We start from the raw sequence: 16895 nt of genomic DNA, 5'->3' as shown, positions 1-16895 counted from the left end.
CCCATTGAGGTATACATGCTGATTGTTGTTTGGAACGAGAAGTCCCACGTAAATCCAACATTATAGAAATTATGTTAATTTACGATGTGTGTCAAAATGATGTAGATACCTGATGTGAGGTGAAATTTAGGATGGAGGAGTGTGTGTGTGAGGACGTGGCCCTTTCCCAAGCCATAGAATTCATTATTTCAGTTATGTGTGGTGGAGAATAATGATAGTGAGGAAGTATTTATGTGTGACGGGATAGGAAGTATTATTGGTAACCCTATTTGGCAAATGAGTTATACTGATGTTGAGAACAGGAAATGTTAAAAATGTAGATGATGAAGGTGAAACGTGATGTTGGTAATGGAGAGTCGCTTTGTGGAAAATTTGTAGAAGTTCTAAAGAGTCCACTTGTGTAGCGGTTATTAGCTATTGTGAAGTGAAATACAGTGAAGACTAGTAAATAAAGAGACACTTGAGCGACCCTTGGTTATTGATAAGATTGTAAAGAAGGTTTATATTGTGTCTGGTTATTTTGTTTGTTGTGGCTTAGTGTTAAAGAATTTACCCCTTTGACATGTGTTATGGAGGTAGAAAGGTGTAGGAAGTACAGTCCCTTAATATTTCGATACGAGAGGAAATGATATAGTGGAGACATGTAACGTGTGAGAGAGTGTGTATGAAGTAGTTGGTATGTGCGTGATGTTGAGGTTTATGAAATTGGAGTAATGTGGTAATTAGAAATGATGAAGATACTGAAGTAGTGATGTTCTAGTTTTCGAAAGAATGGAGTAACCGATGGTGTATGGTTTGAAGTAGAGTTAAAAACGTGAGTAAGGTGAAGTTGATGTTAAATTTTGTATAGGTGTTGCAATACAAGGTTGGAGAATGGTGCAGAGAAGGTAAAAAAAGGTTGTGTCTGTGTAGAGGTTAATGTTTAGATGAGGAAATGAAACATTACCCCAGAGAAAATGTAAAAAAGTTAGGAATGAGGTGTGGTAGTGAAGAGGTGTGATGAAGTGAAGTCGAATTGCTGAGTTTGGTGGTGAATGGTTTGTGAACTAATGTTGCCCCTGTCCGTCCTGCCTACAAGATTAGAGTTTGGACAGTTAGTGATACGGTGATGTAGTAGTGTGTGTGACTCGACGAAATGATAATCCATTGAGGTGAATATGTATTGTCCCAGAGAGTATAATATCCTTTGAAGTTGGTAGAGAGATGTACGAATAGAAGACCAATCAAATAATAATTCACTTTGGATAAGGTAGCGAGGATGAGGGAATTGAAGGCTAGTGTAGAAAGTAGAAAAGAGACAAAATGCATGTTGGTTTGATTGTTATGAAAGAAATTTTGTTCCCCCTGTAGAATGATCCCCTAAAAATTAGGATAGTTGATAAGGGTTTATAGGTTTATTCTCAAAATATTTAGAATGTAGGTGATGTGTATGAGCTGAAAACACTGAAAAGAGAGTATTTTGTGAGAATGGAGTTTATATGGTATGAGGTGGAGATTCCCTTGCCGAGGCAATTGTTAATCCTTGGATGTCCCTTGTGTGAGCTGATAACAAGTTGAAGATATGAATGTAAATGAAAAAGTAGGTATTGGTGCAGTTGTCACGCTATGTATGGCAGAGTAGGAGGAGACCTGAGTTGAGCAGAAATGTGGATGATTTATAATAATTGTTTGCGAGTTAATCGTATGTGCCATGTGAAAAGAGGGAAGCCTGACTGAAGGTAGTATATCCAAGAGTAGAGTGAGTGATGATGTGTTGATAAAGGCAATGTGGGTACAATGTTTAAAAGAGAGATTGGAAGAAGGCATAGGTTTAAGTAAAGTGAGAAAGAGTCCCAAGAGTTCTTAGAGGTGAATGAACAAAGGTGTGGTTGGAGTGTATAGATGTAAGAGACAATGACTAGCAAGTTGATGATGTTTGAGACCTGTTATGAAATTTGATCATGAGAGTTGCACTATTGAGTTTTTGGAGATTTGTATGAGCCGGATGATGAGAGTAAGACCCGTGACTGTTTAAATTAGGAAGAGAGTAGAAGGTGTTTGAAGACCCTATTGCAGATGCAGAGCGAAAAGTAAAGTGTTGTTATAGTGACAGTTGCTGTATATGTAAGGAGTACAGAAAGTGTAATTGATGGCCCTTCCCATTGAGGTATACATGCTGATTGTTGTTTGGAACGAGAAGTTCCCACGTAAATCCAACATTATAGAAATTATGTTAATTTACGATGTGTGTCGAAATGATGTAGATACCTGATGTGAGGTGAAATTTAGGATGGAGGCGTGTGTGTGTGGGGACGTAGCTCTTTCCCAATCCATAGACCCAATTATTTCAGTAATGTGTGGTGGAGAACAATGATAGTCAGGATGTATTTGTGTGTGACGGGATAAAAAGTTTTATTGGTACCCCTATTTGGCAAATGAGTTGTACTGATGTTGAGAACAGGAAATGTTAAAAATGTTTGATGATGAAGGTGAAACTTGATGAAGGTAATGGAGAGTCGCTTTGTGGAGTGTGATTGTGTTACTATTAAAATTTGTAGAAGTTCTAAAGAGTCCACTTGTGGAGAGGTTATTAGCTATTGTGAAGTGAAATACAGTGAAGACTAGTAAATAAAGAGACACTTGAGCGACCCTTGGTTATTGATAACATTGTAAAGAAGGTTTATATTGTGTCTGGTTATTTTGTTTGTTGTGGCTTAGTGTAAAAGAATTTACCCTTTGACATGTGTTATGGAGGTAGAAAGGTGTAGGAAGTACTGTCCCTTAATATTTCGAATACGAGAGGAAATGATATAGTGGAGACATGTAACGTGTGAGAGAGTGTGTATGAAGTAGTTGGTATGTGCGTGACGTGGAGCTTTATGAAATTGGAGTAATGTGGTAATTAGAAATGATGAAGGTACTGAAGTAGTGATGTTCTAGTTTTTGAAAGAATGGAGTAACCGATGGTGTATGGTTTGAAGTAGAGTTAAAAACGTGAGTAAGGTGAAGTTGATGTTAAATTTTGTATAGGTGTTGCAATACAAGGTTGGAGAATGGTGCAGAGAAGGTAAAAAAAGGTTGTGTCTGTGTAGAGGTTAATTTTTAGATGAGGAAATGAAACATTACCCCAGAGAAAATGTAAAAAAGTTAGGAATGAGGTGTGGTAGTGAAGAGGTGTGATGAAGTGAAGTCGAATTGCTGAGTTTGGTGGTGAATGGTTTGTGAACTAATGTTGCCCCTGTCCGTCCTGCCTACAAGATTAGAGTTTGGACAGTTAGTGATACGGTGATCTAGTAGTGTGTGTGACTCGACGAAATGATAATCCATTGAGGTGAATACGTATTGTCCCAGAGAGTATAATATCCTTTGAAGTTGGTAGAGAGATGTACGAATAGAAGACCAATCAAATAATAATTCACTTTGGATAAGGTAGCGAGGATGAGGGAATTGAAGGCTAGTGTAGAAAGTAGAAAAGAGACAAAATGCATGTTGGTTTGATTGTTATGAAAGAAATTTTGTTCCCCCTGTAGAATGATCCCCTAAAAATTAGGATAGTTGATAAGGGTTTATAGGTTTACTCTCAAAATATTTAGAATGTAGGTAATGTGTATGAGCTGAAAACACTGAAAAGAGAGTATTTTGTGAGAATGGAGTTTATGTGGTATGAGGTGGAGATTCCCTTGCCGAGGCAATTGTTAATCCTTGGATGTCCCTTGTGTGAGCTGGTAGCAAGTTGAAGATATGAATGTAAATGAAATAGTAGGTATTGGTGCAGTTGTCACGCTATGTATGGCAGAGTAGGAGGAGACCTGAGTTGAGCAGAAATGTGGATGATTTATAATAATTGTTTGCGAGTTAATCGTAGGTGCCCTGTGAAAAGAGGGAAGCCAGACTGAAGATAGTATATCCAAGAGTAGAGTGAGTGATGATGTGTTGATAAAGGCAATGTGGGTACAATGTTTAAAAGAGAGATTGGAAGAAGGCATAGATTTAAGTAAAGTGAGAAAGAGTCCCAAGAAATCTTAGAGGTGAATGAACAAAGGTGTGGTTGGAGTGTATAGATGTAAGAAACAATGACTAGCAAGTTGATGATGTTTGAGACCTGTTATGAAATTTGATCATGAGAGTTGCATTATTGAGTTTTTGGAGATTTGTATGAGCCGGATGATGAGAGTAAGACCCGTGACTGTTTAAATTAGGAAGAGAGTAGAAGGTGTTTGAAGACCCTATTGCAGATACAGAGTGAAAAGTAAAGTGTTGTTATAGTGACAGTTGCAGTATATGTAGGGTGTACAGAAAGTGTAATTGATGGCCCTTCCCATTGAGGTATACATTCTGATTGTTGTTTGGAACGAGAAGCTCCCACGTAAATCCAACATTATAGAAATTATGTTAATTTACGATGTGTGTCGAAATGATGTAGATACCTGATGTGAGGTGAAATTTAGGATGGAGGCGTGTGTGTGTGAGGACGTGGCCCTTTCCCAAGCCATAGAATTCATTATTTCAGTTATGTGTGGTGGAGAATAATGATAGTGAGGAAGTATTTATGTGTGACGGGATAGGAAGTATTATTGGTAACCCTATTTGGCAAATGAGTTGTACTGATGTTGAGAACAGGAAATGTTAAAAATGTATATGATGAAGGTGAAACTTGATGTTGGTAATGGAGAGTCGCTTTGTGGAAAATTTGTAGAAGTTCTAAAGAGTCCACTTGTGGAGAGGTTATTAGCTATTGTGAAGTGAAATACAGTGAAGACTAGTAAACAAAATGACACTTGAGCGACCCTTGGTTATTGATAAGGTTGTAAAGAAGGTTTATATTGTGTCTGGTTATTTGTTTGTTGTGGCTTAGTGTAAAAGAATTTACCCTTTGACATGTGTTATGGAGGTAGAAAGGTGTAGGAAGTACAGTCCCTTAATATTTCGAATACGAGAGGAAATGATATAGTGGAGACATGTAACGTGTGAGAGAGTGTGTATGAAGTAGTTGGTATGTGCGTGATGTGGAGGTTTATGAAATTGGAGTAATGTGGTAATTAGAAATGATGAAGGTAATGAAGTAGTGATGTTCTAGTTTTCGAAAGAATGGAGTAACTGATGGTGTATGGTTTGAAGTAGAGTTAAAAACCTGAGTAAGGTGAAGTTGATGTTAAATTTTGTATAGGTGTTATAATACAAGGTTGGAGAATGGTGCAGAGAAGGTAAAAAAAGGTTGTGTCTGTGTAGAGGTTAATGTTTAGATGAGGAAGTAAAACATTACCCCAGAGAAAAGGTAAAAAAGTTAGGAATGAGGTGTGGTAGTGAAGAGGTGTGAGGAAGTGAAGTCGAAGTGCTGAGTTTGGTGATGAATGCTTTGTGAACTAATGTTGCTCCTGTCCGTTCTGCCTACAAGATTAGAGTTTGGACAGTTAGTGATACGGTGATGTAGTAGTGTGTGTGACTTGACGAAATGATAATCCATAGAGGTGAATATGTATTGTCCCAAAGAGTATAATATCCTTTGAAGTTGGTAGAGAGATGTACGAATAGAAGACCAATAAAATAATATTTCACTTTGGATAAGGCAGCGAGGATGAGGGAATTGAAAGCGAGTGTAGAAAGTAAAAAAGAGACAAAATGCATGTTGGTTTGATTGTTATGAAAGAAATTTTGTTCCCCCTGTAGATTGATCCCCTAAAAATTAGGATAGTTGATAAGGGTTTATAGGTTTATTCTCAAAATATTTAGAATGTAGGTGATGTGTATGAGCTGAAAACACTGAAAAGAGAGTATTTTGTGAGAATGGAGTTTATATGGTATGAGGTGGAGATTCCCTTGCCGAGGCAATTGTTAATCCTTGGATGTCCCTTGTGTGAGCTGGTAGCAAGTTGAAGATATGAATGTAAATGAAAAAGTAGGTATTGGTGCAGTTGTCACGCTATGTATGGCAGAGTAGGAGGAGACCTGAGTTGAGCAGAAATGTGGATGATTTATAATAATTGTTTGCGAGTTAATCGTAGGTGCCCTGTGAAAAGAGGGAAGCCAGACTGAAGATAGTATATCCAAGAGTAGAGTGAGTGATGATGTGTTGATAAAGGCAATGTGGGTACAATGTTTAAAAGAGGGATTGGAAGAAGGCATAGATTTAAGTAAAGTGAGAAAGAGTCCCAAGAAATCTTAGAGGTGAATGAACAAAGGTGTGGTTGGAGTGTATAGATGTAAGAAACAGTGACTAGCAAGTTGATGATGTTTGAGACCTGTTATGAAATTTGATCATGAGAGTTGCATTATTGAGTTTTTGGAGTTTTGTATGAGTGAGATGATGAGAGTAAGACCTGTGACTGTTTAAATTAGGAAGAGAGTAGAAGGTGTTTGAAGACCCTATTGCAGACGCAGAGCGAAAAGTAAAGTGTTGTTATAGTGAAAGTTGCAGTATATGTAAGGTGTACAGAAAGTGTAATTGATGACCCTTCCCATTGAGGTATACATGCTGATTGTTGTTTGGAACGAGAAGCTCCCACGTAAATCCAACATTATAGAAATTATGTTAATTTACGATGTGTGTCGAAATGATGTAGATACCTGATGTGAGGTGAAATTTAGGATGGAGGCGTGTGTGTGTGGGGACGTAGCTCTTTCCCAATCCATAGACCTAATTATTTCAGTAATGTGTGGTGGAGAACAATGATAGTGAGGATGTATTTGTGTGTGACGGGATAAAAAGTTTTATTGGTACCCCTATTTGGCAAATGAGTTGTACTGATGTTGAGAACAGGAAATGTTAAAAATGTTTGATGATGAAGGTGAAACTTGATGAAGGTAATGGAGAGTCGCTTTGTGGAGTGTGATTGTGTTACTATTAAAATTTGTAGAAGTTCTAAAGAGTCCACCTGTGGAGAGGTTATTAGCTATTGTGAAGTGAAATACAGTGAAGACTAGTAAATAAAGAGACACTTGAGCGACCCTTGGTTATTGATGAGATTGTAAAGAAGGTTTATATTGTGTCTGGTTATTTTGTTTGTTGTGGCTTAGTGTAAAAGAATTTACCCTTTGACATGTGTTATGGAGGTAGAAAGGTGTAGGAAGTATAGTCCCTTAATATTTCGAATACGAGAGGAAATGAAATGATATAGTGGAGACATGTAACGTGTGAGAGAGTGTGTATGAAGTAGTTGGTATGTGCGTGACGTGGAGGTTTATGAAATTGGAGTAATGTGGTAATTAGAAATGATGAATGTACTGAAGTAGTGATGTTCTAGTTTTCGAAAGAATGGAGTAACCGATGGTGTATGGTTTGAAGTAGAGTTAAAAACGTGAGTAAGGTGAAGTTGATGTTAAATTTTGTATAGGTGTTGCAATACAAGGTTGGAGAATGGTGCAGAGAAGGTAAAAAAAGGTTGTGTCTGTGTAGAGGTTAATGTTTAGATGAGGAAATGAAACATTACCCCAGAGAAAATGTAAAAAAGTTAGGAATGAGGTGTGGTAGTGAAGAGGTGTGATGAAGTGAAGTCGAATTGCTGAGTTTGGTGGTGAATGGTTTGTGAACTAATGTTGCCCCTGTCCGTCCTGCCTACAAGATTAGAGTTTGGACAGTTAGTGATACGGTGATCTAGTAGTGTGTGTGACTCGACGAAATGATAATCCATTGAGGTGAATATGTATTGTCCCAGAGAGTATAATATCCTTTGAAGTTGGTAGAGAGATGTACGAATAGAAGACCAATCAAATAATAATTCACTTTGGATAAGGTAGCGAGGATGAGGGAATTGAAGGCTAGTGTAGAAAGTAGAAAAGAGACAAAATGCATGTTGGTTTGATTGTTATGAAAGAAATTTTGTTCCCCCTGTAGAATGATCCCCTAAAAATTAGGATAGTTGATAAGGGTTTATAGGTTTATTCTCAAAATATTTAGAATGTAGGTGATGTGTATGAGCTGAAAACACTGAAAAGAGAGTATTTTGTGAGAATGGAGTTTATATGGTATGAGGTGGAGATTCCCTTGCCGAGGCAATTGTTAATCCTTGGATGTCCCTTGTGTGAGCTGGTAGCAAGTTGAAGATATGAATGTAAATGAAAAAGTAGGTATTGGTGCAGTTGTCACGCTATGTATGGCAGAGTAGGAGGAGACCTGAGTTGAGCAGAAATGAGGACGATTTATAATAATTGTTTGCGAGTTAATCGTAGGTGCCCTGTGAAAAGAGGGAAGCCAGACTGAAGATAGTATATCCAAGAGTAGAGTGAGTGATGATGTGTTGATAAAGGCAATGTGGGTACAATGTTTAAAAGAGGGATTGGAAGAAGGCATAGATTTAAGTAAAGTGAGAAAGAGTCCCAAGAAATCTTAGAGGTGAATGAACAAAGGTGTGGTTGGAGTGTATAGATGTAAGAAACAGTGACTAGCAAGTTGATGATGTTTGAGACCTGTTATGAAATTTGATCATGAGCGTTGCATTATTGAGTTTTTGGAGATTTGTATGAGCCGGATGATGAGAGTAAGACCCGTGACTGTTTAAATTAGGAAGAGAGTAGAAGGTGTTTGAAGACCCTATTGCAGATACAGAGTGAAAAGTAAAGTGTTGTTATAGTGACAGTTGCAGTATATGTAGGGTGTACAGAAAGTGTAATTGATGGCCCTTCCCATTGAGGTATACATTCTGATTGTTGTTTGGAACGAGAAGCTCCCACGTTAATCCAACATTATAGAAATTATGTTAATTTACGATGTGTGTCGAAATGATGTAGATACCTGATGTGAGGTGAAATTTAGGATGGAGGCGTGTGTGTGTGTGTGTGAGGACGTAGTTCTTCCCCAATCCATAGAATTAATTAATTCAGTTATGTGTGGTGGAGAATAATGATAGTGAGGATGTATTTGTGTGTGACGGGATAAGAAGTTTTATTGGTACCCCTATTTGGCAAATGCGTTGTACTGATGTTGAGAACAGGAAATGTTAAAAATGTAGATGATGAAGGTGAAACTTGATGTTGGTAATGGAGGGTCGCTTTGTGGAGTGTGATTGTGTTACCATTAAAATTTGTAGAAGTTCTAAAGAGTCCACTTGTGGAGAGGTTATTAGCTATTGTGAAGTGAAATACAGTGAAGACTAGTAAATAAAGAGACACTTGAGCGACCCTTGGTTATTGATAAGATTGTAAAGAAGGTTTATATTGTGTCTGGTTATTTTGTTTGTTGTGGCTTAGTGTAAAATAAAGTACCCTTTGACATGTGTTATGGAGGTAGAAAGGTGTAGGAAGTACAGTCCCTTAACATTTCGAATACGAGAGGAAATGATATAGTGGAGACATGTAACTTGTGAGAGAGTGTGTATGAAGTAGTTGGTATGTGCGTGATGTGGAGGTTTATGAAATTGGAGTAATGTGGTAATTAGAAATGATGATGGTACTGAAGTAGTGATGTTCTAGTTTTCGAAAGAATGGAGTAACCGATGGTGTATGGTTTGAAGTAGAGTTAAAAACGTGAGTAAGGTGATGTTGAGGTTAAATTTTGTATAGGTGTTACAATACAAGGTTGGAGAATGGTGCAGAGAAGGTAAAAAAAGGTTGTGTCTGTGTAGAGGTTAATGTTTAGATGAGGAAATAAAACATTACCCCAGAGAAAATGTAAAAAAGTTAGGAATGAGGTGTGGTAGTGAAGAGGTGTGATGAAGTGAAGTCGAATTGCTGAGTTTGATGGTGAATGGTTTGTGAACTAATGTTGCCCCTGTCCGTCCTGCCTACAAGATTAGAGTTTGGACAGTTAGTGATACGGTGATCTAGTAGTGTGTGTGACTAGACGAAATGATAATCCATTGAGGTGAATATGTATTGTCCCAGAGAGTATAATATCCTTTGAAGTTGGTAGAGAGATGTACGAATAGAAGACCAATCAAATAATAATTCACTTTTGATAAGGTAGCGAGGATGAGGGAATTGAAAGCGAGTGTAGAAAGTAGAAAAGAGACAAAATGCATGTTGGTTTGATTGTTATGAAAGAAATTTTGTTCACCCTGAAGATTGATCCCCTGAAAATTAGGATAGTTGATAAGGTTTTATAGGTTTATTCTCAAAATATTTAGAATGTAGGTAATGTGTATGAGCTGAAAACACTGAAAAGAGAGTATTTTGTGAGAATGGAGTTTATATGGTATGAGGTGGAGATTCCCTTGCCGAGGCAATTGTTAATCTTTGGATGTTCCTTGTGTGAGCTAGTAGCATGTTGGAGATATGAATGTAAATGAAAAAGTAGGTATTGGTGCAGTTGTCACGCTATGTATGGCAGAGTAGGAGGAGACCTAGGTTGAGCAGAAATGTGGATGATTTATAATAATTGTTTGCGAGTTAATCGTAGGTGCCCTGTGAAAAGAGGGAAGCCTGACTGAAGATAGTATATCCAAGAGTAGAGTGAGTGATGATGTGTTGATAAAGGCAATGTGGGTACAATGTTTAAAAGAGAGATTGGAAGAAGGCATAGATTTAAGTAAAGTGAGAAAGAGTCCCAAGAAATCTTAGAGGTGACTGAACAAAGGTGTGGTTGGAGTGTATAGATGTAAGAAACAATGACTAGCAAGTTGATGATGTTTGAGACCTGTTATGAAATTTGATCATGAGAGTTGCATTATTGAGTTTTTGGAGATTTGTATGAGCCGGATGATGAGAGTAAGACCCGTGACTGTTTAAATTAGGAAGAGAGTAGAAGGTGTTTGAAGACCCTATTGCAGATACAGAGTGAAAAGTAAAGTGTTGTTATAGTGACAGTTGCAGTATATGTAAGGTGTAATGAAAGTGTAATTGATGGCCCTTCCCATTGAGGTATACATGCTGATTGTTGTTTGGAACGAGAAGCTCCCACGTAAATCCAACATTATAGAAATTATGTTAATTTACGATGTGTGTCGAAATGATGTAGATACCTGATGTGAGGTGAAATTTAGGATGGAGGCGTGTGTGTGTGGGGACGTAGCTCTTTCCCAATCCATAGACCTAATTATTTCAGTAATGTGTGGTGGAGAACAATGATAGTGAGGATGTATTTGTGTGTGACGGGATAAAAAGTTTTATTGGTACCCCTATTTGGCAAATGAGTTGTACTGATGTTGAGAACAGGAAATGTTAAAAATGTTTGATGATGAAGGTGAAACTTGATGAAGGTAATGGAGAGTCGCTTTGTGGAGTGTGATTGTGTTACTATTAAAATTTGTAGAAGTTCTAAAGAGTCCACCTGTGGAGAGGTTATTAGCTATTGTGAAGTGAAATACAGTGAAGACTAGTAAATAAAGAGACACTTGAGCGACCCTTGGTTATTGATGAGATTGTAAAGAAGGTTTATATTGTGTCTGGTTATTTTGTTTGTTGTGGCTTAGTGTAAAAGAATTTACCCTTTGACATGTGTTATGGAGGTAGAAAGGTGTAGGAAGTATAGTCCCTTAATATTTCGAATACGAGAGGAAATGAAATGATATAGTGGAGACATGTAACGTGTGAGAGAGTGTGTATGAAGTAGTTGGTATGTGCGTGACGTGGAGGTTTATGAAATTGGAGTAATGTGGTAATTAGAAATGATGAAGGTACTGAAGTAGTGATGTTCTAGTTTTCGAAAGAATGGAGTAACCGATGGTGTATGGTTTGAAGTAGAGTTAAAAACGTGAGTAAGGTGAAGTTGATGTTAAATTTTGTATAGGTGTTGCAATACAAGGTTGGAGAATGGTGCAGAGAAGGTAAAAAAAGGTTGTGTCTGTGTAGAGGTTAATGTTTAGATGAGGAAATGAAACATTACCCCAGAGAAAATGTAAAAAAGTTAGGAATGAGGTGTGGTAGTGAAGAGGTGTGATGAAGTGAAGTCGAATTGCTGAGTTTGGTGGTGAATGGTTTGTGAACTAATGTTGCCCCTGTCCGTCCTGCCTACAAGATTAGAGTTTGGACAGTTAGTGATACGGTGATCTAGTAGTGTGTGTGACTCGACGAAATGATAATCCATTGAGGTGAATATGTATTGTCCCAGAGAGTATAATATCCTTTGAAGTTGGTAGAGAGATGTACGAATAGAAGACCAATCAAATAATAATTCACTTTGGATAAGGTAGCGAGGATGAGGGAATTGAAGGCTAGTGTAGAAAGTAGAAAAGAGACAAAATGCATGTTGGTTTGATTGTTATGAAAGAAATTTTGTTCCCCCTGTAGAATGATCCCCTAAAAATTAGGATAGTTGATAAGGGTTTATAGGTTTATTCTCAAAATATTTAGAATGTAGGTGATGTGTATGAGCTGAAAACACTGAAAAGAGAGTATTTTGTGAGAATGGAGTTTATATGGTATGAGGTGGAGATTCCCTTGCCGAGGCAATTGTTAATCCTTGGATGTCCCTTGTGTGAGCTGGTAGCAAGTTGAAGATATGAATGTAAATGAAAAAGTAGGTATTGGTGCAGTTGTCACGCTATGTATGGCAGAGTAGGAGGAGACCTGAGTTGAGCAGAAATGTGGACGATTTATAATAATTGTTTGCGAGTTAATCGTAGGTGCCCTGTGAAAAGAGGGAAGCCAGACTGAAGATAGTATATCCAAGAGTAGAGTGAGTGATGATGTGTTGATAAAGGCAATGTGGGTACAATGTTTAAAAGAGGGATTGGAAGAAGGCATAGATTTAAGTAAAGTGAGAAAGAGTCCCAAGAAATCTTAGAGGTGAATGAACAAAGGTGTGGTTGGAGTGTATAGATGTAAGAAACAGTGACTAGCAAGTTGATGATGTTTGAGACCTGTTATGAAATTTGATCATGAGCGTTGCATTATTGAGTTTTTGGAGATTTGTATGAGCCGGATGATGAGAGTAAGACCCGTGACTGTTTAAATTAGGAAGAGAGTAGAAGGTGTTTGAAGACCCTATTGCAGATACAGAGTGAAAAGTAAAGTGTTGTTATAGTGACAGTTGCAGTATATGTAGGGTGTACAGAAAGTGTAATTGATGGCCCTTCCCATTGAGGTATACATTCTGATTGTTGTTTGGAACGAGAAGCTCCCACGTTAATCCAACATTATAGAAATTATGTTAATTTACGATGTGTGTCGAAATGATGTAGATACCTGATGTGAGGTGAAATTTAGGATGGAGGCGTGTGTGTGTGTGTGTGTGAGGATGTAGTTCTTCCCCAATCCATAGAATTAATTAATTCAGTTATGTGTGGTGGAGAATAATGATAGTGAGGATGTATTTGTGTGTGACGGGATAAGAAGTTTTATTGGTACCCCTATTTGGCAAATGCGTTGTACTGATGTTGAGAACAGGAAATGTTAAAAATGTAGATGATGAAGGTGAAACTTGATGTTGGTAATGGAGGGTCGCTTTGTGGAGTGTGATTGTGTTACCATTAAAATTTGTAGAAGTTCTAAAGAGTCCACTTGTGGAGAGGTTATTAGCTATTGTGAAGTGAAATACAGTGAAGACTAGTAAATAAAGAGACACTTGAGCGACCCTTGGTTATTGATAAGATTGTAAAGAAGGTTTATATTGTGTCTGGTTATTTTGTTTGTTGTGGCTTAGTGTAAAAGAATGTACCCTTTGACATGTGTTATGGAGGTAGAAAGGTGTAGGAAGTACAGTCCCTTAACATTTCGAATACGAGAGGAAATGATATAGTGGAGACATGTAACTTGTGAGAGAGTGTGTATGAAGTAGTTGGTATGTGCGTGATGTGGAGGTTTATGAAATTGGAGTAATGTGGTAATTAGAAATGATGATGGTACTGAAGTAGTGATGTTCTAGTTTTCGAAAGAATGGAGTAACCGATGGTGTATGGTTTGAAGTAGAGTTAAAAACGTGAGTAAGGTGATGTTGAGGTTAAATTTTGTATAGGTGTTACAATACAAGGTTGGAGAATGGTGCAGAGAAGGTAAAAAAAGGTTGTGTCTGTGTAGAGGTTAATGTTTAGATGAGGAAATAAAACATTACCCCAGAGAAAATGTAAAAAAGTTAGGAATGAGGTGTGGTAGTGAAGAGGTGTGATGAAGTGAAGTCGAATTGCTGAGTTTGATGGTGAATGGTTTGTGAACTAATGTTGCCCCTGTCCGTCCTGCCTACAAGATTAGAGTTTGGACAGTTAGTGATACGGTGATCTAGTAGTGTGTGTGACTCGACGAAATGATAATCCATTGAGGTGAATATGTATTGTCCCAGAGAGTATAATATCCTTTGAAGTTGGTAGAGAGATGTACGAATAGAAGACCAATCAAATAATAATTCACTTTTGATAAGGTAGCGAGGATGAGGGAATTGAAAGCGAGTGTAGAAAGTAGAAAAGAGACAAAATGCATGTTGGTTTGATTGTTATGAAAGAAATTTTGTTCACCCTGAAGATTGATCCCCTGAAAATTAGGATAGTTGATAAGGTTTTATAGGTTTATTCTCAAAATATTTAGAATGTAGGTAATGTGTATGAGCTGAAAACACTGAAAAGAGAGTATTTTGTGAGAATGGAGTTTATATGGTATGAGGTGGAGATTCCCTTGCCGAGGCAATTGTTAATCTTTGGATGTTCCTTGTGTGAGCTAGTAGCATGTTGGAGATATGAATGTAAATGAAAAAGTAGGTATTGGTGCAGTTGTCACGCTATGTATGGCAGAGTAGGAGGAGACCTAGGTTGAGCAGAAATGTGGATGATTTATAATAATTGTTTGCGAGTTAATCGTAGGTGCCCTGTGAAAAGAGGGAAGCCTGACTGAAGATAGTATATCCAAGAGTAGAGTGAGTGATGATGTGTTGATAAAGGCAATGTGGGTACAATGTTTAAAAGAGAGATTGGAAGAAGGCATAGATTTAAGTAAAGTGAGAAAGAGTCCCAAGAAATCTTAGAGGTGACTGAACAAAGGTGTGGTTGGAGTGTATAGATGTAAGAAACAATGACTAGCAAGTTGATGATGTTTGAGACCTGTTATGAAATTTGATCATGAGAGTTGCATTATTGAGTTTTTGGAGATTTGTATGAGACGGATGATGAGAGTAAGACCCGTGACTGTTTAAATTAGGAAGAGAGTAGAAGGTGTTTGAAGACCCTATTGCAGATACAGAGTGAAAAGTAAAGTGTTGTTATAGTGACAGTTGCAGTATATGTAAGGTGTAATGAAAGTGTAATTGATGGCCCTTCCCATTGAGGTATACATGCTGATTGTTGTTTGGAACGAGAAGCTCCCACGTAAATCCAACATTATAGAAATTATGTTAATTTACGATGTGTGTCGAAATGATGTAGCTACCTGATGGGAGGTGAAATTTAGGATGGAGGCGTGTGTTTGTGGGGACGTAGCTCTTTCCCAATCCATAGACCTAATTATTTCAGTAATGTGTGGTGTAGAACAATGATAGTGAGGATGTATTTGTGTGTGACGGGATAAAAAGTTTTATTGGTACCCCTATTTGGCAAATGAGTTGTACTGATGTTGAGAACAGGAAATGTTAAAAATGTTTGATGATGAAGGTGAAACTTGATGAAGGTAATGGAGAGTCGCTTTGTGGAGTGTGATTGTGTTACTATTAAAATTTGTAGAAGTTCTAAAGAGTCCACTTGTGGAGAGGTTATTAGCTATTGTGAAGTGAAATACAGTGAAGACTAGTAAATAAAGAGACACTTGAGCGACCCTTGGTTATTGATGAGATTGTAAAGAAGGTTTAAATTGTGTCTGGTTATTTTGTTTGTTGTGGCTTAGTGTAAAAGAATTTACCCTTTGACATGTGTTATGGAGGTAGAAAGGTGTAGGAAGTACAGTCCCTTAATATTTCGAATACGAGAGGAAATGAAATGATATAGTGGAGACATGTAACGTGTGAGAGAGTGTGTATGAAGTAGTTGGTATGTGCGTGATGTGGAGGTTTATGAAATTGGAGTAATGTGGTAATTAGAAATGATGATGGTACTGACGTAGTGATGTTCTAGTTTTCAAAAGAATGGAGTAACCGATGGTGTATGGTTTGAAGTAGAGTTAAAAACGTGAGTAAGGTGATGTTGACGTTAAATTTTGTATAGGTGTTGCAATACAAGGTTGGAGAATGGTGCAGAGAAGGTAAAAAAAGGTTGTGTCTGTGTAGAGGTTAATGTTTAGATGAGGAAATAAAACATTACCCCAGAGAAAATGTAAAAAATTTAGGAATGAGGTGTGGTAGTGAAGAGGTGTGATGAAGTGAAGTCGAATTGCTGAGTTTGATGGTGAATGGTTTGTGAACTAATGTTGCCCCTGTCCGTCCTGCCTACAAGATTAGAGTTTGGACAGTTAGTGATACGGTGATCTAGTAGTGTGTGTGACTCGACGAAATGATAATCCATTGAGGTGAATATGTATTGTCCCAGAGAGTATAATATCCTTTGAAGTTGGTAGAGAGATGTACGAATAGAAGACCAATCAAATAATAATTCACTTTGGATAAGGTAGCGAGGATGTGGGAATTGAAGGCTAGTGTAGAAAGTAGAAAAGAGACAAAAGCATGTTGGTTTGATTGTTATGAAAGAAATTTTGTTCCCCCTGTAGAATGATCCCCTAAAAATTAGGATATTTGATAAGGGTTTATAGGTTTATTCTCAAAATATTTAGAATGTAGGTGATGTGTATGAGCTGAAAACACTGAAAAGAGAGTATTTTGTGAGAATGGAGTTTATATGGTATGAGGTGGAGATTCCCTTGCCGAGGCAATTGTTAATCCTTGGATGTTCCTTGTGTGAGCTAGTAGCATGTTGGAGATATGAATGTAAATGAAAAAGTAGGTATTGGTGCAGTTGTCACGCTATGTATGGCAGAGTAGGAGGAGACGTAGGTTGAGCAGAAATGTGGATGATTTATAATAATTGTTTGCGAGTTAATCGTAGGTGCCCTGTGAAAAGAGGGAAGCCTGACTGAAGATAGTATATCCAAGAGTAGAGTGAGTGATGATGTGTTGATAAAGGCAATGTGGGTACAAT

The 16895-nt window shown here is 37.6% G+C and overlaps 1 long non-coding RNA gene across 1 annotated transcript in view; it reads left to right on the top strand.

The window, feature by feature from the left end:
* LOC126466630 (uncharacterized) overlaps positions 1-16895 on the top strand; it is a 94153-nt gene that overhangs the window by 20385 nt on the left and 56873 nt on the right. Inside the window, exons 4-6 of the long non-coding RNA XR_007585985.1 lie at positions 824-1420; positions 3580-5210; positions 9539-10732. This is a non-coding gene — a long non-coding RNA (uncharacterized LOC126466630). The remainder of the gene's footprint in view (positions 1-823; positions 1421-3579; positions 5211-9538; positions 10733-16895) is intronic.

Source organism: Schistocerca serialis, chromosome 1 (assembly GCF_023864345.2).
Source record: "Schistocerca serialis cubense isolate TAMUIC-IGC-003099 chromosome 1, iqSchSeri2.2, whole genome shotgun sequence".
Classification (NCBI taxonomy): Eukaryota; Metazoa; Arthropoda; class Insecta; order Orthoptera; family Acrididae; genus Schistocerca; species Schistocerca serialis.
Note: the sequence above shows the minus strand (reverse complement) of the source record. Positions and strands in the feature narration are given on the sequence as shown.